The sequence below is a fragment of the Dendrobates tinctorius genome, unplaced genomic scaffold (genome assembly GCF_039654945.1).
Source record: "Dendrobates tinctorius isolate UK_male_01 unplaced genomic scaffold, ASM3965494v1 ptg000011l, whole genome shotgun sequence".
Lineage (NCBI taxonomy): Eukaryota > Metazoa > Chordata > Amphibia > Anura > Dendrobatidae > Dendrobates > Dendrobates tinctorius.
Window position 1 is genome coordinate 51476203 of NW_027361679.1, and position 27089 is coordinate 51503291.

The window sequence follows — 27089 nt, forward strand, 5'->3', positions numbered from 1 at the left end:
TTTTCCCTTCACCGTTGAGGTCTGATGAACTCCCTCCTCTGGTGAAGGAAGGTAGTGAGGCTGATTACCAAACACCTGGGCAGCTAGATGATGACTGGGTGGCTGGAATTGAGGACTGGATATAAGGCAGCCGACGCCCTTCTGCCTTGCTGGTGATCCTGCTGGATTCTTGGAGACCAGTCTGATTCCTGCGTCTCAAAGCTAAGTTTTTCTGCTCTGCTTTGTACACTTCAGTTTTGTTTTTGTTTGGCCTTGTTTTTTGGGAGTTCTGCCATCCCCGGCCGGGAGTGAGCTGAATTCCATTTTTGTCTCTGATCTGTTGATCTTTTGCTCTGTCTTCAAAATATACCTGAGTGCTGATATAGTCTTTTGAAGCCTAGCGACTTCAGGGCCTGTTTTTCCTATCAGTCGGTTGGCACATTTTGGATAGGGTTTTTGCGGATGGCAGACAGCGGCTTTCCTATCCTGTCCTATTTAGTTAGCTTGGGCCCCATCATTTGCTCAACCTATCTTTCTATCTGTGTTAGTGTTTTCATCTTGCTTCACCGTCATTATATGTTGGGGGCTGCCTATTGCTTTGGGGTCTGCTCTGGGGCAGTTTAGTTTTTCCCCTTTCTGTCTTTAGGCTATGAAGTTCTCCGGCTGTGATCGAGGGGTCTAGGGCACCGTAGGAACCCCCCATGGCTACTGCTAGTTGTTTTGGATAGGTTCAGGGGTCTGCAATCCGATAGCTGCCCACCTCTCTGGTTTTTCTGGACTTAGCTAGTATTTTGTTTTTTCTTCCTTCGGTGACTCATCATAACAATTACCCCAGTTGGCACCGCTGCAGGGCAAGTGGGAAGAGGGAGGCTAAGTGCCTGAATTTGTGCATCTATAAGATGCACCACTTATGGGGCGGCTGAGCTGATGTTTTTAGCCTGGCTATTAATATTAGCCCACAGCTGTCTGCCTAGCCTTTGCTGGTTCGATTTTATAGGGGGACCCCATGTAAATTTTTTTCTGAGGTTTCCCCTGTAAACTAGCCAGTGAAGTCTAAGCAAACATTTGTGAGCTGATATTAATAGCCTGGGAACCGTTATGGCTATTGACTCCTTCCCAGAATATTAAAATCAGCCCTCAGCCATCGGCTTTCCCTCTGCTGGTTATGAAAATTAAGTTGGAGCCCACGCAATTTAAATTTTTTTTAAATAAACAGATATTGTGTCTGTGTGTGTGTCTTTTATTTACTCTATAAACTTCTGACAACATGTCTCCAAATTTCCAAGCAATAAATTTTGTATTTTTTTTCTGACAAAGAAAAATTGGCAAAATTAAAAAAAAGTGCTTTCAGACCTCAAATAATACAAAGAAAACAAGTTCATAATCATTTAGATACAACAATGGTAATGTTTTAACTCAGGAAGAGTTCTGAAATCAATATTTTGTGGAATAACCATGATTTTTAATCAGCTTTCGTGTGTCTTGGCTTGCTTGCCGCCAGTCTTTGACATTGCTTCTGGTGCAAAAATTTAAGCAGTTCTTCTTTGTTTGATGACTTGTCACTATTCATCATCCTCTTGATTACATTCCAGAGGTTTTCAATGGGGTTCAGATCTGGAGAATGGGCTGCCCATGACAGGGTTTTGATGTGGTGGTCGCTTAATTTTTGCCAGAGCTGTATACAGTATATATATATTTGTTTTGTGTGTGTAAACATTATATTTGAACATGGTATGTAATGATATTTTGGTCTTCAATGGAGAATGAAAAAGAAGAGGTTGAACAAGGAAATTACATCACAATTCTTTTATTTTAAATAATGTTTCTTTATTTGGCTTACAAAAACTCATACAAATCCGCATGAAAAAATGCATGAAAATCCGCATCAAAAACGCATCAGAATTTCAACTGCGTTTTCTGCCAAGAGAGGCAGAAATTTCCACAAGCAAATCCACTAGATGAGAACATAGCCTTAATGTTGATGATTATGGCTTACAGCCAATGAAAACCCAAAAGTCATTTTCTCAGTAAATTAGAATGCTTTATAACACCAGCTTGAAAAATGATTTTAAAATGTTGGCCTACTGAAATATATGTTCAGTAAATGCATCTCCAAAAGCTTGTCGGCAGAGGGAAGCGCTCTAAAATTTCCTGGTAGACGGCTGCGCTGACTTTGGCCTTGATAAAACACAGTGGACCTATGAAATAGAGGTCAAGGAGGTAGTCGTGGCTGAGGGTGGCAGTATTGGCACACCCTGGCCCTCCGTCACATACATACATTTTTCCTTCGGTGGTGCACTTGGTGGTCCACTTACTTGTACATCAGGGTCCACCTCGGTCTGCTGGAGCTTCTTTCCTTTAAGCACCACGTAATGACAGGCAGAGTCCAAATCCAGTTTTAACAAAGCAAGTTTCTTCACAAAATAACATCATTCCATTCCCTGTACTGTTCCTCACTCCTCCAGGAATATCGCAGGGTCATACCGTCTCCTCCAGTACTGCAGCTTCCTGACTGGTCAAACTAAGCCGCTTAAGGAGTTCCCTGTCTGCTTCGCCTCGGACGTTTAGGGTTGCTCCCATGAAGTTAGCTGCTACCATATTGATGCTGCCCTGTATTCCTCCACCACCGCGTGACTGTCAGCCCATAGGCCCTGGACAAATGGGATCTTCTCCTTAAACGTTACAGGACTCAACTGTCCTGTCCGGGCTCCCAGCTCCTTCTGCCTGAACCCAGGAAGCTCCCCAAACTATCCTAAGTTGGCCCCTCCTAACTAACTAAATCCTACTAGTCTATCCTACTCCTATCTTACTCTATTGTGCACCCCCCTAGTGGGCTAAATCCTATACTATCCCTAACTCTTTACAGTACAAAAACATCAATACATTTGCAATATATGAACATAAGTGTTACGCCGGTGACGGCGAGTACCAAGAGTGGACCCTCTGGACCGTGATTCCGAACCTCCCCCCGAGCGAGCGCACCAGGTTTGACCAACCCCTATACAGGGATCGTTAGGGACAAGCTCAGGGACCTCAAGAACCACGGATGCCAGGACCAGGGGTCGGCTCAGGGAACAAAAACGTGAAACACAGGAAGAAGACTAGAAGGGTAGGAGCGGAGAGGGCCAGGGCCGGAGGGTAGAATAGAGGTATGGAGATGGAGGGAAACCAGATGGAGAGGTAATAGGGCAGAGAGGAGAGAAGGAGAAACCGGTAGCTGACAGGGGAAGGCGGTGGTGGAAATTGTAGCTGGGCGGAGATGAGCGGTGATGAGATGGTAGCTGGACTAGAGGAGAAGATGGGAGGCCGGCACCTGAGGGAGCATGGGACAGGTGCGGATCCTGGAAGAGAGGAAGGAGAGCAAGGGTTAAATTCCTAGATGTGCAGAGCTGCGCAGTGGCAGCAAAGTGGCCTAAAAATGTGGCACAAAGAACACAATAATCAGGTGCCTCCACTAAGGGAGGGTGGCCTGAAATACCCGGCGCCTGTCCCCCATTGGGCAGGCAATGCTGCCGGGTCAACTCAATCAGTGGCATAAGACCGGCGAGCGCATGCGCGGGTACCTGGAGCGTGCGGCTGACAGCTGAGGGGGAGCGCGCCGGGACGTCCGAGCAGGAAGGACATGCAGGGCACAGAGGAGGCCGGGACAGCGTGGGATCAGCGGCGCCGGCGGCGGCAGACCCGGGCCCAGTGGTGGTATACAGGAAGGAGGTAACAATAAGCACACAATTTACATATATACAGTCATATGTAAAAGTTTGGGCACCCCTATTAATGTTAACCTTTTTTCTTTATAACAATTTTGGTTTTTGCAACAGGTATTTCAGTTTCATATGTCTAATAACTGATGGACTCAGTTATATTTCTGGATTCAAATGAGGTTTATTGTACTAACAGAAAATGTGCAATCTGCATTTAAACAAAAATTGACCGGTGCAAAAGTATGGGCACCCTTATCATTTTCTTGATTTGAACACTCCTAACTACTTTTTACTGACTTCCTGAAGCACTAAATTGGTTTTGTAACCTCATTGAGCTTTGAACTTCATAGCCAGGTGTATCAAATCATGAGAAAAGGTATTTAAAGTGGCCACTTGCAAGTAGTTCTCCTATTTGATTCTCTTATGAAGAGTGGCATCATGGGCTCCTCAAAACAACTCTCAAATGATCTGAAAACAAAGATTATTCAACAAAGCTTTTCAGGGGAAGGATACAAAAAGTTGTCTCAGAGATTTAACCAGTCAGTTTCCACTGTGAGGAACATAGTAAGGAAATGGAAGAACACAGGTACAGTTCTTGTTAAGCCCAGAAGTGGCAGGCCAAGAAAAATATCAGAAAGGCAGAGAAGAAGAATGGTGAGAACAGTCAAGGACAATCCACAGACCACCTCCAAAGACCTGCAGCATCATCTTGCTGCAGATGGTGTCACTGTGCATCGGTCAACAATACAGCGCATGCATAACGCCTTTTTGTATGACCAAACAACTCAATCTTTGTTTCATCAGTCCACAGGACCTTCTTCCAAAATGTAACTGGCTTGTCCAAATGTGCTTTTGCATACCTCAGGCGACTCTGTTTGTGGCGTGCTTGCAGAAATGGCTTCTTTCGCATCACTCTCCCATACAGCTTCTCCTTGTGCAAAGTGCGCTGTATTGTTGACTGATGCACAGTGACACCATCTGCAGCTACATATATACTACATGCAACATGCATACTACATACATGCTACATTCATACTACATACTACATACATGCTACATTCATACTACATATATACTACATGCAACATACATACTACATATATACTACATGCATACTACATATATACTACATGCTACATACATACTACGTGTGGGAATTTCCCACGCAGCAATGGCATAAAGTGAGACTAGGGACTTTTTTTTTTTAAGTGGCGGAGGAATACAGTGCGGAAGGATACCTACCTTCCGTCATTGGATTCCTGCAGCCCGTAGAGAACGGCAGCATCAGCTGATGCTGCTGTTCTCTACCCAAGATCGTCGTGGGACACACTCGTGGACTGCTTCGAATCGTGGGTGAGTATTTTTGTGGTTTGTTATGTTAATATTTATTCCGTAAAAGACAATGGCTTCGGGGAACAATGTGACAAGTATTGGTAAGTATGTTACTCTATGTTATATGTACTGTATGTCTATGTATGTATTGTATGTAGCATGCATGTAGTATGTATGTAGTATATATGTGGTATGTATGTAGCATGTAGTATGTATGTAGCATGCATGTAGTATGTATGTAGTATATATGTGGTATGTATGTAGCATGTAGTATGTATGTAGTATGTATGTAGTATGCATGTAGTATGTATGTAGTATGTATGTAGCATGCAGTATGTATGTAGCATGCATGTAGTATATATGTAGTATGTATGTAGCATGTAGTATGTATGTAGCATGCATGTAGTATGTATGTAGTATGTATGTGGTATGTATGTAGCATGTAGTATGTATGTAGCATGCATGTAGTATATATGTAGTATGTATGCAGCATGTAGTATGTATGTAGCATACATGTAGTATGTATGTAGTATGTATGTAGTATGTATGTGGTATTTATGTAGCATGTAGTATGTATGTAGCATGCATGTAGTATGTATGTAGCATGCATGTAGTATGTATGTAGTATATATGTGGCATGTATGTAGCATGTAGTATGTATGTAGCATGCATGTAGTATGTATGTAGTATATATGTGGTATGTATGTAGCATGTAGTATGTATGTAGTATGTATGTAGCATGCATGTAGTATGTATGTAGTATGTATGTAGTATGTATGTAGCATGCAGTATGTATGTAGCATGCATGTAGTATATATGTAGTATGTATGTAGCATGTAGTATGTATGTAGCATGCATGTAGTATGTATGTAGTATGTATGTAGTATGTATGTGGTATGTATGTAGCATGCAGTATGTATGTAGCATGCATGTAGTATATATGTAGTATGTATGTAGCATGTAGTATGTATGTAGCATGCATGTAGTATGTATGTAGTATGTATGTGGTATGTATGTAGCATGTAGTATGTATGTAGCATGGATGTAGTATATATGTAGTATGTATGTAGCATGTAGTATGTATGTAGCATGCATGTAGTATGTATGTAGTATGTATGTAGTATGTATGTGGTATGTATGTAGCATGTAGTATGTATGTAGCATGCATGTAGTATATATGTGTTATGTATGTAGCATGTAGCATGCATGTAGTATGTATGTAGTATGTATGTAGTATGTATGTGGTATGTATGTAGCATGTAGCATGCATGTAGTATGTATGTAGTATATATGTGGTATGTATGTAGCATGTAGTATGTATGTAGTATGTATGTAGCATGCATGTAGTATGTATGTAGTATGTATGTGGTATGTATGTAGCATGTAGTATATATGTAGCATGTATGTAGCATGTAGTATGTATGTAGCATGCATGTAGTATGTATGTAGTATGTATGTAGCATGTAGCATGCATGTAGTATGTATGTAGTATGTATGTAGTATGTATGTGGTATGTATGTAGCATGTAGCATGCATGTAGTATGTATGTAGTATATATGTGGTATGTATGTAGCATGTAGTATGTATGTAGCATGCAGTATGTATGTAGCATGCATGTAGTATATATGTAGTATGTATGTAGCATGTAGTATGTATGTAGCATGCATGTAGTATATATGTAGTATGTATGTAGCATGTAGTATGTATGTAGCATGCATGTAGTATATATGTGGTATGTATGTAGCATGTAGTATGTATGTAGCATGCATGTAGTATGTATGTAGTATGTATGTAGTATTATTATTTTTTTTTTTAACATTTAACATATTAGCCGGATGATGGGACTACTACTGTCCCATCATTGGCTAATGTGTCAATCACTGTCATGGTAGCAGGCATCGCCCGATGGGACTTGTAGTCCCATCGGACGATGCTTGCACAGACCCCCGGACATCAGCACAGCCCCCCGGCAGGCCGGCACAGCCCCCCGGCAGGCCGGTACAGACCCCCACAGGGTGCACAGACCACCGGCAGGCCGGCACAGCCCCCCGGCAGGCCGGTACAGACCCCGGGCAGTCCACACAGCCCCCCGGCAGGCCGGCACAGCCCCCCGGCAGGCCGGCAGAGACCCCTGGTTGGGCCCGAAATGACGGCGCATCATGATGCGCACACACCGCGCATCATGATGACGTCATTTCGGCTGTCAATCAACTTTGAACTTCCGATTCCGATGCCGACTTCCGATATTGAAAAAATATCGGAAGTCGGTATCGGAATTCCGATACAGCAAGTATCGGCCGATACCCGATACTTGCGGTATCGGAATGCTCAACACTAATGTTGAATAATCTTGGTTTTCAGATCATTTGAGAGTTGTTTTGAGGAGCCCATGATGCCACTCTTCATAGGAGAATCAAATAGGAGAACTACTTGCAAGTGGCCACTTTAAATACCTTTTCTCATGATTTGATACACCTGGCTATGAAGTTCAACGCTCAATGAGGTTACAAAACCAATTTAGTGCTTCAGAAAGTCAGTAAAAAGTAGTTAGGAGTGTTCAAATCAAGAAAATGATAAGGGTGCCCATACTTTTGCACCGGTCAAATTTTGTTTAAATGCAGATTGCACATTTTCTGTTAGTACAATAAACCTCATTTGAATCCAGAAATATAACTGAGTCCATCAGTTATTAGATATATGAAACTGAAATACCTGTTGCAAAAACCAAAATTGTTATAAAGAAAAAAGGTTAACATTAATAGGGGTGCCCAAACTTTTACATATGACTGTATATATACGTATATACATTACACAACACACAAAATACACTATTTCTGTCAGGACAAATTTACATGACAGGAACGTGTGCAAGGAGTGCAGGGCATTGAACTGGCCCCATACCCCTTACACCTACACCAGCAGACGACATGGCTCCCCAAACCATCACTGATTGTGGAAACTTCACACTAGACTTCAAGCAGTTTGGATTGTGTGCCTCTCCACTCTTCCTCCAGACTCTGGGACCTTGATTTCAAAATTAAATGCAAAATTTACTTTCATCTGAAAACAACACCTTGGACCACTGAGCAACAGTACAGTTCTTTTTCTCCTTGGCCCCAGGTAAGCCGCTTCTGGTGTTGTTTATTGACCATGAGTTGCTTGACACAAGGAATGTGACACTTGTAGACCATGTCCTGGATACTCTTGTGTGTAATGGAAACAGAAACAGACTAAGGGACCTTTTTAAAAGCTAAGGAAGCCTTTGAAAGTGATTTTTGTTAGTTATTCTAATTTATTAAGATAATGACTTTTGGGTTTTCATTGGCTGTAAGCCATAATCATCAACATTAACAGAAATAAACACTTGAAATAGATCACTCTGTTTGTAATGACCCGTTATAATATATGAGTTTAACTTTTTGAATTGAAAAACTGAAATAGATTAACTTTTTTATGATATTCTAATTCAGTGAGAAGTACTTGAGTCCGGCACCCAATCAGCGCTGGCGTCACAGCCCCCACCTTCGTACGAATTGAACAAGAGGAAGTCACAGATTAGCTGCAGTCCTAACTATAGGCTTTTTATTTTATCGTGGCCATTTAGAACAAGAAAGGGTTGTCATTAACTGTATTTTCTATTCTATATGATGTGTAATCAACATGCTGCAGAAAAGGAGGACAGCGAGAGGAGGTGTTGGATCAAGACTAGAGACAAGCATTTGACCGGACTGCGCCATCTGTGGATATAATAAAAGCTATTTTTTGTGCCTTGCATGGGGGATTGTGGACATACAGACAGCATACCAGAATGCTGTAACAGAGAGTTTATAGATGCTGGCTGCACTGTAAACGGGGAAAGCTTGGTGACAGGTTCGTTTTAAAGCCAGTCCTTTGTCTTGATATTGATGCATTGGTAAGAGCAAGCACAGTCTAACATCAGTTCACCTATCTGGGATTGCGCACCCCACACTGGAGGAGCACAGCAGCACACTCCAAGTGTCAATGCAGGCGTGCACACAACGTGGCTGTGGGTGAGTTCTTACGCCTGGATCCTGTCTGTCTGCGGCTGCCACTCGGTGCACCTGGAAAGAGTGAGCGAGCGGCTTCAGTGAGGAGAGGGACAAGGTGTTGTGATGTGCTGTCTGCTCACTTCAATACCCTTCCTCCTCGCTGAGTCCGCAGCCAAAAGCAGCAACCAGGCATCAGGACCCACCTGCAGTCTGATTGTGTGCGCATTCACACTGACACTCAGAGCAGTACCGTGCTCCTCTAGAGTCATGTTCTCCACACCGTGCTTCCCTCCCTCATTTTGTCCATACCATGCTTCCTCTCATGTTCTCCATACCATGCTCCCCCCTCATGTTCTTCATACTGTGCTTCCCCTACTCATGTTCTCCATACCATGCTTCCGCTACCCCATGTTCTCCATACTGTGGTTCCTCCCTCATGTTCTCCATCCCATATTCCCCCCATGCTCTCCACACCATGCTTTCCACCCCATGTTCTCCATACCGTACCGCCTCCACTCCCATGTTCTCCTTACCATGATTTTCCCTCTCATGTTCTCAATACTGTGTTTCCCCCCTCATGTTTTCCATACTGTGCTACTCCCCTCATGTTCTCAATACCATACCTCCCCCACTCCCATGTTCTCCATCCCATAACCCACCCAGGTTCTCCATAACATGCTTCCCCCCACGTTCTCCATACTGTGCTCCCCCTCATATTCTCCATACTGAAATGTACCACGAACCCCACCACTCCCGCGTGATGAGGTCTTTTCATGGTGCTGCCGTGACATTAGCAGCGAGTGCATGCCACCGCCACATGTCGGGTCAGGTAGCTAACTGGAGCTCCACTGACCCCGGAAGTCCCAGTGCGCACAAAGTATCATTTGAATTTGCGTCTTAAATATTTAAAAAATATATATATTTTTTAAATCTCGACCCAGGTGCTGCCCTCTGCAATCTGCCGCCTTAGGCACCAGATCTCCAGTGCAAATATGGGCTTGGCAGGTGCATCTTTATAAACTCATTACACAGTGGTATTCCACAATGGTGGGGGATAAAGGGCCTGAAATAAAGTGACAAGTTACCTTTAATACTTACAGTACATGAACACTCACACACATATACACACAAACATGCATACATGCACACTCACCTCAACACACACACTTAACCCCTTTCCGACATGTGCCATAAAAGTACGCACATGTCGGACTCCCTGTTTGGTGCAGTCTCTGGAGCTGAGCCTGCACCTTTCCAGGCACATGACAGCTGATCTATATAGCTGATATGCTCCCGCAACAGCCGCGGGTTGAATCGTGATCCACTCATAGCTGTTAAGTAGTTTAATGCCGCTGTCAATCTCTGACAGCGCCATTTAACTTGCGCTTACAGATAGCGCATCGCTAATTCCGCCCATCGGTGACCCTGTCACATGATCGCAGATTACCGATGGGTCGAGAAGACAACCAGAGGTCTGCAGCAGACCACTGTGGTTGTCATCGCCAGATTGCAAGTGAGCATTTCTGCTACACACAGTCAATCTGATCATCCCCTGTGTGTAGAAAAGGCGATCAAAATACTGCAGCTTCTGGTTTCCCATGGAGACTATTGAAGCATGCAAAAAGTAAAGAATAATGTTTTTAAAAATATTAAAAATATAAAAAAATAAAATATCAAATCACCCCCTTTCGCCCCATTAAAAAAAAACTATGAAAAAAATCAAATATACACATTCCGTATATACTCGAATATAAGCCGAGATTTTCAGCCCATTTTTTGGGGCTGAAAGTCCCCCTCTCGGCTTATATTCGAGTCATATACACCAGGGGGTCGGAGGGGAGGGGGGGCAGGGGTGTCAGGTCATACTTATCCGTCCTGGCACGGTCTCTGCAGCCCCCAGCTTCTCCGCGATCTCTCTTCCTTCAGCGGTCACATGGTACCGTTCATTAAACTCATGAATATGTGCATATTCATGAGCTTAATGAATGGTTCCACGTGACTGCTGAAGGCAGGAAGGGAGATTGCGGAGAAGCTGGGGGCTGCAGAGACCGTGCCAGGACGGGTAACTATAGCGATACTCACCTGTCCGGGGTCCATCGCTGCTTGCTGCTGTCTGGCATGTCATCTGTTAGTGACGTTCAGACAGCAGAGGGCACGGTGATGTGGGTTAGAGCACGCTGCGCCCCCTGCAGTCTGAACGTCACTGACAGATGACGTGCCAGACAGCAGCAAGCAGCGATGGACCGGGGGACAGGTGAATATCCCAGGTGCCAGCAGTGACACCGGCACCTGGCCCCAGCGACGGAGAGGTGAGTATGTCATTTTTTTTATTTCTAAATGCAGCAGCAGCAGCACATGGGGGCATAATCTATGGAACATCTTATGGTGGCAGCATATGGGGGCATAATCTATGGATCATCTTATGGGGGCAGCATATAGGGGCATAATCTATGGAGCATCTTATGGGGGCAGCATATGGGGGCATAATCTATGGAGCATGTTATGGGGGCAGCATATGGGGGTATAATCTATGGAGCATCTTATGGGGCAGCATATGGGGGCATAATCTATGGAGCATCTTATGGGGGCAGCATATGGGGGCATAATCTATGGAGCATCTTATGGGGGCAGCATATTGGGGCATAATCTATGGAGCATCTTATAGGGGCAGCATATTGGGGCATAATCTATGGAGCATCTTATGGGGGCAGCATATGGGGGCATAATCTATGGAGCATCATATGGGGGCAGTATATGGGGGCTGTTGTGAATTCACTTTATGGCCTACCTCTGGTTACTAGTGAAGGTAGTGAAGCTGGTTATATTGACAGAGGGGTCGCGAGTTCTCTTTCCGGGCTCCCTCTGGTGGTTATAGGAGGTAGTGGAGCTGATCTAATTAACAGAGGCCTGCCACCTGATAATGAGGAGGACGATTGGACAGCTGGAGTTTTTGACTGGATTTAAGACAGCCGACTCCCTCTATCCCTGCTGGTGAAATGTCCTTTCTCCTGAGGTCTTAGTTCCAGCTCAGTCCCTGCATGCTCAAGCTAAGTGTTCTTTTGCTATTGTTCACATTTGATTTGGTTTTGTCTATTCAGTTTTGTGTGGTCAGCCAGTCTCGGCTGGGGCTGTGCTGAATTTCCTTCCTTATGTTACTGCTTGTGCCAGTTTGTTTTTGTCCCTTACTAGATTGGTCTCTTTTTTGCTCTGCACTCAGAATATGCCAGAGTGCTGATATAGTGGGCGAAGTCTAGTGACTTCAGGATTTTTCTATCAGACGTGTTGGACAGTTTTTGCAGGGTTTTTTGCGTGATTGCAGACAGTGTCTTTCCTTTCCTGTCCTGTCTAGTTAGTGTGGGCCCCATCGTTTGCTCAGCCTATTTTCCTACCTGCTTTTGTGTTTTCATCTTGTCTCACTGACAGTATATGTTTGGGGGCTGCCTATTCCGTTGGGATCTGCTCTGGGGCAGTTTAGATTTCCCCTTTCTTGCTTTAGGCTTATTTAGTTCTCCGGCTGTGTTGAGGCATCTAGAATCATCGTAGGTACGCTCCATGGCTACTGCTAGTTGTGTGGATAGGATCAGGGGTCTGCAATCCACTTAGTTACCAACCTCTTTGGTTTTCTCTGGCTTAGCTTGGTCTTGCTTTCCTCCTCGGTGACCCAATCATAACAGGGGGCATAATCTATGGAGCATCTTATGGGGGCAGCATATGGGGGCATAATCTATGGGGCAGCATATGGGGCATAATCTGTGGAGCATCTTATGGGGGCAGCATATGGGGGCATAATCTATGGAGCATCTTATGGGGGCAGCATATGGGGCCTATTCTATGGAACATCTTATGGGGCCTATTTTATGGAACATTTTATTGGGCAGCATATGGGTCATAATCTATGGAACATCTTATGGGGCCATAACCTTTATTGAGCATTATATGGGGCATATTATTCTATGGAGCATCTTATGGGGCCATTATTAATCTTTGTGCAGCATTATATGGGGTGTATTTTGTATGGAGCATCTTATGGGGCCCATCATGAACTGTATAGAGCATTATGTGGGGCTCCTGATTCATTATGGATATTCAAAAACATTCAACCTACTGATGTCTCAATTAATTTTACTTTTATTGGTATCTATTTTTATTTTTTAAATTTACCAGTAGCTGCTGCATTTTCCACCCTAGGCTTATACTCGAGTCAATAAGTTTTCCCAGTTTTTTGTGGCAAAATTAGGGGGGTCGGCTTATAGTCGGGTCGGCTTATACTCGAGTATATACGGTATTTGGCATCCCTGTGTTCAAAATTGCCCCTTCTATTAATAGAAAAAAAATTAACACGATCGCTTTAAAATGTAAAAATTATGCTTTTTTGGTCACTGCTACAATGCAATAAAATGCAATAACATCAAAACATAAATAGACCGTGTAACTATGTAATTCACCGCGCTATACTGAGCAGATATACAAAAAAAGAAAAAAGGTCCTACTTTTTTTTGTATATCTGCTCAGTATAGCGCAGTGAATTACATAGTTACACGGTCTATTTAGGTTTATAACAGGAATCCCAACACAGTCCTGTCCTCTCACCAGCTGCATCTGAGTTGTAGTTTCTAGATAGGTAGCGCCAGTGTACACTTTTTCCTATTAAACATCAAAACATTGTATCTACACTAAAATTGTATCTTTTTTTAACAAATTTGGGATTTTTTTTTCACCACTTAAATAAAAGAGAACCTAGACATGTTTGGTGTCTATGAATGCATAATGACCTGGATAATCATAATGGGAGGTCAGTTTTAGCATTTAGTAGACATGGTAAAAAACAAAAAGCAATTGTGGAATTTCCCTTTTTTTTGCAATTTCACCGCACTTGGAATTTGTTTCCCGTTTTCCAGTAGATGATATATTAAAACCAATGGTGTTGTTCAGAAGTACATCTTGTCCTGCAAAAAACAAGCCCTCACATAGCCATATTGACAGAAAAATAAAAAAAAGTTATGGCTCTGGGAAGAAGGGGACCAAAAAACGGAAATGCAAGAAAAGGAAAATGGCCGGGGGTTAAATATAAGTGCTGGATATGGGTCGCCCTCACACCCAGGGCAGCGGGGTACCCGGTACCGGGCCGGTGTCAGGGGGATGTGTCACAGCAGCAGTGACCCGGTCCGTGGCCTTGGGCGCCCAATATCAATGGCGGTGATGTTAACAGTGTTATAGTTTTTAGTTGAATAGTTCATGACGCCACCCGTGGTGTTTGGCAAGGTAGATGGTAAGCCAACGCTGCATGCAGATCCGCTGGGACTGATGGTGTGGTGCAGCCAAGATGGTATAGCTCCCCACAGGTGGAGCTGTAGTTCCAGGGCAGTGAAGGTGCAATGGATAAGGAGAGGTGCACTCCACCAACGTGTGCCTTTCCTGAACGACTTCCTCTATTGCGCCTTTTAGTGTGAAGAACTCCAGTACCGTAGTTCTCTGGAATTCCTCCTGTCAGATGTTCCTAGAACCTTACTTGTATGACAGACAGCTGTAGCCTCTATCGGGGACTCCCTCTCAGAAGTCCTGGCTCTCTATCTAGTTGCTGTTGTGTCCCAAGTCTTTGATGGGAGTAGTGCATTTACAGCCAACTACTCCACCAGTGTCTGGTGCAGAACCATAAGTGTCCATACAACCTCGGGGACCGGGCCCCGGCCTTGCGCTGAGAACCTATAGGCAGGGTACTCTCTCAACCCACAACTCCTCTCTGTTCTCCGACTCCTTCGTTCCGCGCTGTTCCCTCTCTCTCTTATGGAAGCTGAGGTTGCAGGTCTACGTCCTTCTCTTTCTCTTCTCTTTCCCGTGCCAGCTGGCTCAGATCACTGAGGCAGTTGCAGCATTCTCTTTCTAAACTGAACTCAAACTGAGCTCAAAACTGAACTTCAGAACTGAACTTCTCTGGGACTCACCCCAGACTGACCTTCTGTCAGACTGACCTACCAATCTTCACTTTCTCCCTCTTTTATACTAACTCCACCCACCTCCCAGCACATCTCGTGTTAAGAAGCAGGGTTCCACGAAGGGTGCTCTGCTACCCCCAGCCTGAAGCTGCTAGGCGGACCTACTGAACTATCCTGTGTTATGATGAGTTACCGAAGGAGGAAAAAACAAAATACTAGCTAAGTCCAGAAAAACCAGAGAGGTTGGCAGCTATCGGATTGCAGACCCCTGAACCTATCCACAACAACTAACAGTAGCCGTGGGGGGTTCCTACGGTGCCCTAGACCCCTCGATCACAGCCGGAGAACTACATAGCCTAAAGACAGAAAGGGGAAAAACTAAACTGCCCCAGAGCAGACCCCAAAGCAATAGGCAGCCCCCAACATATAATGATGGTGAAGCAAGATGAAAACACTAACACAGATAGAAAGATAGGTTGAGCAAATGATGGGGCCCAAGCTAACTAAAATAGGACAGGATAGGAAAGCTGCTGTCTGCCATCCACAAAAACCCTATCCAAAATGTGCCAACCGACTGATAGGAAAAACAGGCCCTGAAGTCGCTAGGCTTCAAAAGACTATATCAGCACTCAGGTATATTCTGAAGACAGAGCAAAAGATCAACAGCTCAGAGACAAAAATGGAATTCAGCTCACCCCCGGCCGGGGATGGCAGAACTCCCAAAAAACAAGGCCAAACAAAAACAAAACTGAAGTGTACAAAGCAAAGCAGAAAAACTTAGCTTTGAGACGCAGGAATCAGACTGGTCTCCAAGAATCCAGCAGGATCACCAGCAAGGCAGAAGCCTTATATCCAGTCCTCAATTCCAGCCACCCAGTCATCATCTAGCTGCCCAGGTGTTTGGTAATCAGCCTCACTACCTTCCTTCACCAGAGGAGGGAGTTCATCAGACCTCAACGGTGAAGGGAAAAATGAACTCACAACAATCCTGTGTATGGGATGTAGGTGTTGGAGTGTGGAAAGGAGTTCCCAACCTACCTAGTTGGTGGGGCACTACACCTTAGGAGAAGGTGCAGTACCTCTGTGGCGACTGAGCCTCAGGTGCGCCACATACCCCCCCATTAAACACAGCACGTCCGCGGGCTGCAAGATAACAAAGTAGACAGCAAAGAAACATACAAAGTTTTGTAATGCATAATAACTTTTCTTATACTAATCTTCCTAGTATAGGAGGTACTCATCTTGAACGTTACAAACAATTCTATCTTAAATCCTATCTAAAATTTTTAATTCTGTGCAATTCTCAATTCAAAGTGCTATTCTCTGTAACACATTTTCTCTCATTTTACTGTTTCTTCTAGACGCAAGACACTGACTGCAAATACCTGGTCTGTCACCTGTCTACTTTCAATTCTTTATTCACATATATCAGACATTCCTAATTCTTACTAATAAAACACATTATCAAATACTTCACAGTGAAACATTCAACAATTATTCTTGTAAGGTGCTGGACACTGCTCCCAGCCCGGATCTCTTGCAGTGTCCTTTGGAGGTAGACATCATCTTCGAAAAGTGTCCATGCAGAAACATTATCTTCGCAAAGTGTCTCTGTATGTAATACCAAGAAATGGCACTAAAGAGGTGCAAACTATTTACAATAAAAGTTTTTGGATCACTCCAAGTTCATGACCGCTAGTTCCAAATGTAGAAAAACGCTGCCAATCAAAAGCAGGGCAACAAAAGTGCTACCGGAAAAGCATGATAGCAAAACAAGGCACAACTGGTGCAAACAAAACCCTCCTGGGTAACGAGAAATTTTGAAAATTTTTACTTGTGTTCCCCTCCTGGGGTTGTGGAATCTTGGGTACCACCACCAGATTCAGTATCTTCATCTTTATTCTCTTCAGGGATAAGATTGACAGCTGCCTGTGTGGATACTGTGGTGGCAGATGAGTCTGTTACTTGGGGTTCTGCAGGGGTTGCAGCCGGTATTTCTGCCGTCAGCGATTCGGCCAAAGCGGCAGCGGGTACCGATAGATGTTGTTCCGCGACTGCAGGGGGTATCACAGAGAAGGATACTATGGCCGGCTGTTGCGGGTATAAAGCAATTTGGTGGCCACCCCCTGATGTCGACGCGATCACTGGACCGTTTCTGTCTGTGGGTGCGGCTCCTAATACTAGGATCATGGTAGGGGAAGTCATCATACCTGCTACCTCCCGGTGCTGCTCCGGCTCCTGCGGGGGCACTGGATGGCGAATGACGGCAGCCGCAACCCCCGGGGTCGTCTGTTGTACGGCCGGTATCTGTATCCGTTCCGGTTCAGGACCAAGACAGGCCGGCAGGAGCCTGCGCAGCCACCCCGGCTTCGGACTGGGACTCCGCTCCCGTCCCCCAATCTCCGGGACTCTCATGTATCTTCTCCTGGTAGGCCGCATCCAATGACAGCACTGGCCTGGCGGCAGCGGCGGGCGCTGTAAAGGGTATCAAAATGGCGGTACGCTCCGCGAGCGCTGCCTGGGGGAAGGTGGCTTCCCCCCGTAATTTCCTTCTTGCCCCCACGCTCCTTCCAACATGGCGTTCTGGCGTTCTTCTTCCTGCCTCGGCCCCTTTCCCACCACTGGCTTCTTCTGCCCCTCCTTCCGGGGGCGGCGTCTTCTTCCAGCGCTTCCATACCAAGCCAGGATGCGTACCCCTTGGGGGGTGGGCCATGTATCTGTCACATAGTAATTCAGGCAGGGAAGGCCCAATACTCTTCGCGGTCATTTCTTAGGACCTCCCATCTCTTCACGCCCTTCTTCTCAGCGCCAGCGGCCATTTCTAATGTCCATTTTACAGTCTATTAAATCAGGTCTTCTGCACATTTTCAAAAGCACAAAGTCTCACAAATTTCAGGCGCACAGAACCCGATGGCATCGGGTCTCGTCATCCTGTTCGTGACGCCAAAATTGGGTCGCCCTCACACCCAGGGCAGCGGGGTACCCGGTACCGGGCCGGTGTCAGGGGGATGTGTCACAGCAGCAGTGACCCGGTCCGTGGCCCTGGGCGCCCAATATCAATGACGGTGATGTTAATAGTGTTATAGTTTTTAGTTGAATAGTCCGTGGTGTTTGGCAAGGTAGATGGTAAGTTACAAACCAGACAGGCCCAAATGCATCTGCACTAATCCAGTGCAGATGCATTTGGGCCTGTCTGGTTTGTAACTGAATTTTTTGGAGGATTTTTTCATCTTTTTGTGGTTTTCATGTTAGAGTAGGGACTGACAAGTGTAAGGTACTTTGACACAGTTTGTCAGCTTCCGTATTAAGGCCTTAATATCAACCAATACCTTACATATATTGATATGTTTGTTGTGCACTTTTTATATTTTTTCCAGGGTGCAGTTGGGCCCAAATAGTTCTGCAAACTTGTGGCCTCTGTTCACACGGGATGCATTCTAGTTGGCACTGGGCAGCCCCCCTATATGGTGTTACTAAGAGGTTGTAAACCAGAAGTCCTGCATTCCCTGTGTGAACACTGCCACATGCGGATTATTTTTTCTGCACTTATGTACCACACGGCCAATCGCTGATTGTAGGCTGGCTGTTTCATTTGGTATTTATGCACCTGTGCAGCTGCCATTTTACTTGGGTCCGCTGCACCCTGGATTAGTGCAGATGCATTTGGGCCTGTCTGGTTTGTAACTGAATTTTTTGGAGGATTTTTTCCTCTTTTTGTGGTTTTCAATGTAGATGGTAAGCCAACGCTGCATGCAGATCCGCTGGGACTGATGGTGTGGTGCAGTCAAGATGGTATAGCTCCCCACAGGTGGAGCTGTAGTCCCAGGGCAGTGTAGGTGCAATGGATAAGGAGAGGCGCAGAATGGTGTAGATGCTAGTACCCAGATGTAGCGGTGCTGAAGATGTTAACGCCGAATAAATGGAGGACACCAGGGCTTGCAGTTTCAAAGCTTTACTCACAGTTCGTGGTACCCACTGGTGCCTGCCTCTGTGCCGTGTCCTCTGGGGTAGAGACTCAATCAACCTCCCGGGCAAGTCAGGGTTCTCCTCTCCAACACTTCGCCAACGTGTGCCTTTCCTGAACGACTCCTCTATTGCGCCTTTTAGTGTGAAGAACTCCAGTACCGTAGTTCTCTGGAATTCCTCCTGTCAGATGTTCCTAGAACCTTACTTGTATGACAGACAGCTGTAGCCTCTATCGGGGACTCCCTCTCAGAAGTCCTGGCTCTCTATCCAGTTGCTGTTGTGTCCCAAGTCTTTGATGGGAGTAGTGCATTTACAGCCAACTACTCCACCAGTGTCTGCTGCAGAACCATAAGTGTCCATACAACCTCAGGGACCGGGCCCCGGCCTTGCGCTGAGAACCTATAGGCAGGGTACTCTCTCAACCCACAACTCCTCTCTGTTCTCCGACTCCTTCGTTCCGCGCTGTTCCCTCTCTCTCTTATGGAAGCTGAGGTTGCAGGTCTACGTCCTTCTCTTTCTCTTCTCTTTCCCGTGCCAGCTGGCTCAGATCACTGAGGCAGCTGCAGCATTCTCTTTCTAAACTGAACTCAAACTGAACTCAAAACTGAACTTCAGAACTGAACCTCTCTGGGACTCACCCCAGACTGACCTTCTGTCAGACTGACCTACCAATCTTCACTTTCCCCCTCTTTTATACTAACTCCACCCACCTCCCAGCACATCTCGTGTTACGAAGCGGGGTTCCACGAAGGGTGCTCTGCTACCCCCAGCCTGAAGCTGCTAGGCGGACCTACTGAACTATCCTGTGTGTGGGATGTAGGTGTTGGAGTGTGGAAAGGAGTTCCCAACCTACCTAGTTGGTGGGGCACTACACCTTAGGAGGTGCAGTACCTCTGTGGCGACTGAGCTTCAGGGGCGCCACAGATACAAAACACACCCCCTTAGTTCAGGGACACATAAAAGATCACACAGCCACCCCTTCATTGCTGAGGTGACACACATACAGCCCTTCAGTGTTGGGGCTTCGGTGCTGCATTTTAGGTGACAGGGTTAATAGGGTATTATTAAAGGCCCCTTCACATTTAGCGATGCACCAGCGATCCCGACAATGATACGACCCGGTCAGGATCGCTAGTGCATCACTAAATGATCGTTAGTGAGCTGCCACACAGGCAGATCTCACAGCGATGCAGCAGCGATACAGCGGTCATTACTTACCTTTCAGACGCGGCAATCCTGACGTCCTCCCGCCCGCGTCCATGCGTCGCTCGTCGGCGCCAGCAGGAAGCGCCCGACGAGAAATTGAGGTAAGTATCACACATAGCGATATCGCTGCTGCGTCACCAAATCGGTGATGCTTTAGCGATATTGCTAGCGATAGCCCTATGTGTAAAGCCCCCTTAAGTGTGGAAGTTATCCCCATCATATTTCGATCACTGGGGGTCCTGACTACTGGGGCCAAGAACCAGGGTTCTAAATGGAGCAGTGGTCGATTGTGGGCACTGCGGCTCCATTCATTCCTGTGGGCAGCATTCCGCAATGAATGAATGAATGGTGCTGCACCGCCCATGATCCACCACCTCTCCTGTCACACAGGGCTCTCAGTTTTTGGGATTGATGGTGTCCCATCGGTCAGACCCCCAGCAATGTTATCCGCTATCCTATTACTAGGGGATGTGTACCACACTTGAGTATACCCCATTAAGGGGTTGATGATCCCCTTATCCACTTTCTTAAGGGGTCTTCTGTAATTGTTTTCAAACTGCTCCCTACTCTCATATAATAATGCAGTACTCCAGTGTGATTAGTCTGCACGGAGCTCCCACAGCACAGGACACGCAGGCCGTGTGGTTGCCGGCAGTGCCCGCCCGCTTCCTCCTCAGTACGGCGGCGGCAGGCAGGCCGGTGGTTGCTAGGCGACAGTAAACACGCCGGGACGCTGGAGAAGTGTGCGGTAACTTTCCTGCGGGCGGGTGGTAAGTTATTAAGTAATGTATATGCTATATATATATACTACCTATATCCATGTAGTCAGCTGCAGAGTGGGGTTATACATAGTGCCGCCATATACTGTGCACCGATCAGGAGCTGCTGCAGTCATATAATACATGAATATAGAAGTGATCAGGGGTGACTTGTCCATACATCGTGATTCCAGCTGCTGCCCCTCACTAATGCCTAGTGTAGGAACCAGCACCGGGCATTATTGGTGCCTGCCAGTCATCAGGTGGCAGCACTGTGAGCTGTCAGGCAATCACTGCTGCTCAGTGCTGTTGTATAGGGAACTAGTGGTCTTCTTCTTACACTATTACCTTTATGCTTTGTTATGGGGGATGTGACACAATATATTGAATCTTTAGATGACGCATTTATATGTTTTTCCTAAGTTTTCCACTTGGCAGACAGATGCCTATTGTCTGGTTACACCATACTGATGACCTTTCTATAGGATAGGGCATCAATGCCTGATTGGTAGGTTTCCGATAATCACACCAATTACCTGATAATTATTGAGACTGGGAGATGTAAACATGTAGAATCAGACTCATCAAAGCTTTTACGCCAGTATTATTTTTGGTGCAACTCAAGGCTTCACTGCAGTTTTACAACTTTTGGAGTTCTTATGCCATTTTTGACCAGCTCCTATAAGGTGGGAGAAGCTGAGGCAGGACAGGGGCGTGCTGATCGCTGCTCAATAAATTCATGACGAGCGGCGTCATTCGCTACACCACAGATCTTACTCCAGCAGGGACTGGAGTAGGATTTGGGCCAAGTTCACACAGTGGGGCGCGCCACTCGTCCAGCGCTCTTGGTTCATGATGAGGCGCATGCCTCTTCATGAATCAATGGCATCGAATTCCAGCACATTTCCTCATTAAGACCGGCTCAAACATCACCGATGTTATTGAACCAGACCCTTGAATTTGAGCTATAAAGCACAGGTCCAGTCACTGTATATTGTTCAGTGCCGGGTACTGCAGCCCATTGAATAAGAGTTGTTCTCCCGTTTCCTGCAGCAGCCGTGACACATTGAATGGTGCTGCGCTTTGCAGCTTTGTTACGTGTATTTGCCCTTAGGTTTCGGTCCTCCACTAGCCCAATAGTAATCAATATGGTGTGCGTGGACAGCCCCTTTAAGCTAAATGTCTGGGGTACATAAGCCCTCTGTTGTACCTCCATATGGCTTGGTCCTTATATGAAGACATATAGAATTTATTTTCTGTTGGATTCCATAAAAAAAATTGTCATCCTCCCATAGAAACTTACCAGCATACCCCTGCCATGTGACGCAGGACCATGTACAGGGTCACTGCTCCCCACGAGGATGCCATATAAGCCCCCTCTTGTGTGGGTGCCGTGTACATTATTTACAGCCCATTTTACTATACATAAATATATTTATTATAAACATATAGGAGTTAATTATGGAATCTTCCTATTACCTACTTTTATTTTGTCACTGTTGGCAATAACTATAGTTTACTCTAAAGGATTTATACAATGTATACATTAAATATAGTCTGTGGGATGATGCCATGAAAGAAGCACTCCCATCATCAGGTTATATCCCCTATGCCTGGGCAAATGTATATGTAGAGTGGTCTAAGTGTGGTAATCCCGGTTTCAAGCATCGCTTGGTCCTGTTCTCACTCGTGTGATTGCAATTCCAGCACACTGGATCACACAGGGCTGTCGCTTTTAGTTTAGGGTCTCACCAGAGTTATTTCTCTCATCTGAGAGAATCAAGACGATTTTGCTAATCACACTCTGATCAGATATGATCAGAGTGTGATCCGATTTTCTTGGATAAAGAAAAGATGTAAAAATAAATTTTCCATCTTCTCCATTCAGTCAGTCTGTTTTCCACACACTCATTGACTTGCATGGCTGTGTGCGATCCGATAATCGTATCCAACTCGAGCACACTTGTTTTTTTTCTCCGACCGGTTCTGTCCAAGGAAAAAATTGGACATGTGCACAGCCCCCATAGACTTAACATTGGTCCTGGTGAGATCCAGTGTTTTTGTCGGATCACACTCAGACCGAAAATACGGTCATCTGCACAAGCCCTTATAATGTAAGTCCAGGGCAGGATTTAGACAAATTGGGGCCCTAGGCAAAATTCAAAGTGGGGCCCCCATGTCCATATAAAACACATACATGTTACACCGATATCAGTGTCACCAGTGTTTTCAATCAGTGTGTCGTCCATGTGCCAACCGTGTTTTTCCAGTATGGATAATGGAAATTAAATTACAAAGCTTCTCATACACTTTCCATGTTATACACGGATGGCACATGGATGGCACATGTACAGCACACGGACGACATGTTACACGGACCCATAGACCTGTATTGGCCCTTGTCATCTGTGCTGCTGGGAAAACACGGACATGAGTGCAGCATCGTAGGTCAAATAGGGGACACGTGGCATCTGTGAAAAACATGATAGGTCGTGTGAAGGAGGCTGTACAGTCACATAATAGAAAACATTAGCAGAATTGCCGTCTTTTTCTGCATCCTACCTCACAAACAGCAGAATAAAAGATGATAAAAAAAAGTCCTACATGTCCTCCAAACTACTCTGCTAAATCCCCTTTGGCTCCGTGGCCGATGGTTCGGGGTCCATGATAGTTATAAGTCACTTTGCACCTATAATATAAGGTGCAGCCACAGGATGACTGCAGCCCAGTGCTAAGACGGGCGGAGACCCCTGAAGCCATAAGACCACTGCAGCCCAGTGCTAAGACTGGCAGAGACCCTCGGAGACACAAGATGACTGCAGCCCAGTGCTAAGACTGGCGGAGACCACTGGAGCCATAAGACCACTGCAGCCCAGTGCTAAGACTGGCGGAGACCCCCGGAGCCATAACACCCCTGCAGCCCAGTGCTAAGACTGGCGGAAAACCCCGGAACCATAACACCCCTGCAGCCCAGTGCTGAGACTGGCGGAGACCCCTGGAGCTATAACAACCCTGGAGCCCAGTGCTTAGACTGGCGGAGACCCCCGGAGCCATAAGACCACTGCAGCCCAGTGCTAAGAATGGCAGAGACCCCCGGAGCCACAAGATGACTGCAGCCCATTGCTGAGACTGGCAGAGCCCCTCAGAGCCACAAGATCACTGCAGCCCAGTGCTAAGACTGGCAGAGACCCTCGGAGCCACAAGATGACTGCAGCCCATTGCTGAGACTGGCAGAGCCCCTCAGAGCCACAAGATCACTGCAGCCCAGTGCTAAGACTGGCAGAGACCCTCGGAGCCACAAGATGACTGCAGCCCAATGCTAAGACTGGCGGAGACCCCCAGAGCCATAAGACCACTGCATCTCAGTGCTAAGGCTGGCAGAGACCCCTGGAGCCACAAGACCCCTGCAGCCCAGTGCTAAGGCTGGTTTCACATTTGCGTTTTTTAGCGCTGGAAAAAAACGCTAACCTGCGCATGCGTTTTTTCCCCTATCTTTAACATGGGTGCGCATACTTGCGCGCTTGTAAGCGCATGTATGCGATTTTCATGCGCTGCGTTTTTTTGGGGTGTGCGATTGGATTTTCCAGACGCATCATGTTGCATTTTTTGGCCCTGAAAAAAAGCGCATGCGCACATATGCGCACGTTTTGCGCTAAAAAGGGCCATTATAGCCTATGGATGCGCATATGTGCGCACTGTCATGCTCATGTAAGCGTTTTTTTGCATATGCGTTTTTTTTTTTTAACCATGGAATTTAGGGGTTTGAGTTAGAGTTAGGGTTAGTTAAGGGGGTTTAGGGTTAGGGTTAGGGTCAGGGTCAGGGTTAGGGTTGGGTTTTGGGTCAGGGTTAGGGTTTAGTATGGTTTGGTTAAGGGTTAGGGTCAGGGTTAGGGTCAGGATTAGGGTTAAGTATGGTTTTGTTAAGGGTTAGGGTCAGGGTTAGGGTTAGGGTTAGGGTTAGGGTCAGGGTTAGGGTTAGGGTTAGGGTCAGGGTTAGGGTTAGGGTCAGGGTTAGGGTTAAGTATGGTTTTGTTAAGGATTAGGGTCAGGGTTAGGGTCAGGATTAGGGTTAAGTATGGTTTTGTTAAGGTTTAGGGTCAGGGTTAGGGTTAGGGTTAGGGTTAGGGTCAGGGTTAGGGTTAGGGTTAGGGTCAGGGTTAGGGTTAGGGTCAGGGTTAGGGTTAAGTATGGTTTTGTTAAGGATTAGGGTCAGGGTTAGGGTCAGGATTAGGGTTAAGTATGGTTTTGTTAAGGGTTAGGGTCAGGGTTAGGGTTAGGGTTAGGGTTAGGGTTAGGGTTAGGGTTAGGGTCAGGGTCAGGGTTAGGGTTAAGTATGGTTTTGTTAAGGGTTAGGGTCAGGGTTAGGGTTAGGGTTAGGGTCAGGGTTAGGGTTAGGGTTAGGGTTAGGGTCAGGGTTAGGGTCAGGGTTAGGGTTAGGGTCAGGGTTAGGGTTAGGGTTAGGGTTAGTTAGGGTTTAGGGTTTGGGTTAGGGTTAAGTATGATTTGGTTAAGGGTTAGGGTCAGGGTTAGGGTTAGGGTTAGGGTCAGGGTTAGGGTTAGGGTCAGGGTTAGGGTTAGTAAAGTCATGGTTTGGGTAGTGTAGGGGCCACCTTAAAATGTTGGAAAAAAACGCAAACGCGGTAAAAACGCGCTAAAAACGCATACAAACGCATAAAAACGCTGCGTTTTTTTCATGCATGCTCATAAAAATGCTTGAAAAAAACGCAGCAGTTGTATGCTTATGTATGCGTTTTTTCAATGCGTTTTTTTGCGGGAAAAACGCGCTGCAAAAAAAAGCAAGTGTGAAACTAGCCTAAGACTGACGGAGACCCTCAGAGTATCGGTGCTGGAGCCGCAGGGGATGTATCTGTAAGGGGGTGAAGCACAGAAGGAGCCGAGGGAGGGTTGTCTCCTCTGCTCCGTGCCCGGAACCATTGAGCAAGGCAGCAGGTTCCCTGGGGGACATTTTAGCAGCCTGTTCAGCAGCCAGGAACAGGAAGAGAGGAGAGCTGAGGGCGGGAAAATAGCGTGCGCTTGGCTCATAGGAGCACAGACATCAGACAGGGGAGAACGCTGACGCAGGCGGGGGGAGAACTCTGAACTCTGGTACAGCCGCCAGAGTCAGAGAGATCGCAGACAAACACTGCAGACTGTGAGTACGAGAAGTCTGGGACTGCAGTGTCAGGAAGGTTGCGCACTCCCCCTGTGACAGGACGCTGCCCCGCAGAGAGACTGTGTTCTATGACAGGACGGCCCCCTGCAGAGAGACTGTGTTATGTGGCAAGACGCTGCCCAGCAGAGAGGCTGCATTCAGTAATGGAACTGTGACTTGTATAGAGAGACTGAGCCACGTACAAGGTTGCGGTGACTTATGTGTTAATGCAGAGCCCCTGATTCCGGTGAGAGAGCACCGCTGCAGAGTAAAAGAGAAGGACTTGGAGCAAAGAGGATATCGTCAGTCTCGTACCCCTCTGGCTCCAGCGTTAACCCCTCGTACCCCGGTTGGACAACGTTAAAGACCCAGGACACAGAGTACTACGGACTACAAGCACCGCTGGTGACCCCTTCAATCAAGATCCCTGCAGACTGATAAGTTTTCAACATAGGAAAATAACTCTTATTGCCTCATAAGTAGAATCATAGAATCGTAGAGTTGTAAGGGACCTCCTGGGCCATCTGGTCCACCCCCCTGCTCAAAGCAGGATTCGCTAAATCATCCCAGTCAGATGTCTGTCCAGCCTCTGTTTGAAGACTTCCATTGAAGGAGAACTCACCACTTCTCGTGGCAGCCTGTTCCACTCATTGATCACTCTAACTGTCAAAAAGTTTTTTCTAATATCTAATCTGTGTCTCCTCCCATTCAGTTTCATCCCATTGCTTCTAGTCTTTCCTTGTGCAAATGAGAATAAAGATGATCCTTCTACAATGTGACAGCCCTTTAGATATTTGTAGACAGCTATTAAATATTGTTTATGCTTTTCTCTGCTGTTTATGCTTTTCTCTGCTGTTTGCTAAACCCCTTCACATTATATTCGTATTTTATACTGTTAACTTCACCAGTATAATTCCATGTAAATAAACCTCCCCTTTAACTGTTGGTCCGTCTGCTCCGTGGTGACATACCTATTCCTGCCGCTTTTTACATTTGGCGTAGTCGGCAGGATGTCACAAGAAGGCGCGGATGGAGCGGACCAAGCAGTCAGG

The 27089-nt window shown here is 46.1% G+C and overlaps 1 protein-coding gene across 1 annotated transcript in view; it reads left to right on the forward strand.

Moving 5' to 3' along the window:
* Nucleotides 1-20840: 20840 nt before the first annotated feature.
* The window catches only part of DNAH6 (dynein axonemal heavy chain 6), a 570270-nt gene continuing 564021 nt past the window's right edge, over nt 20841-27089 (forward strand). Inside the window, exon 1 of the mRNA XM_073542156.1 lies at nt 20841-20897. The gene's annotated coding sequence lies outside the window, so the exon portion shown is untranslated. The remainder of the gene's footprint in view (nt 20898-27089) is intronic.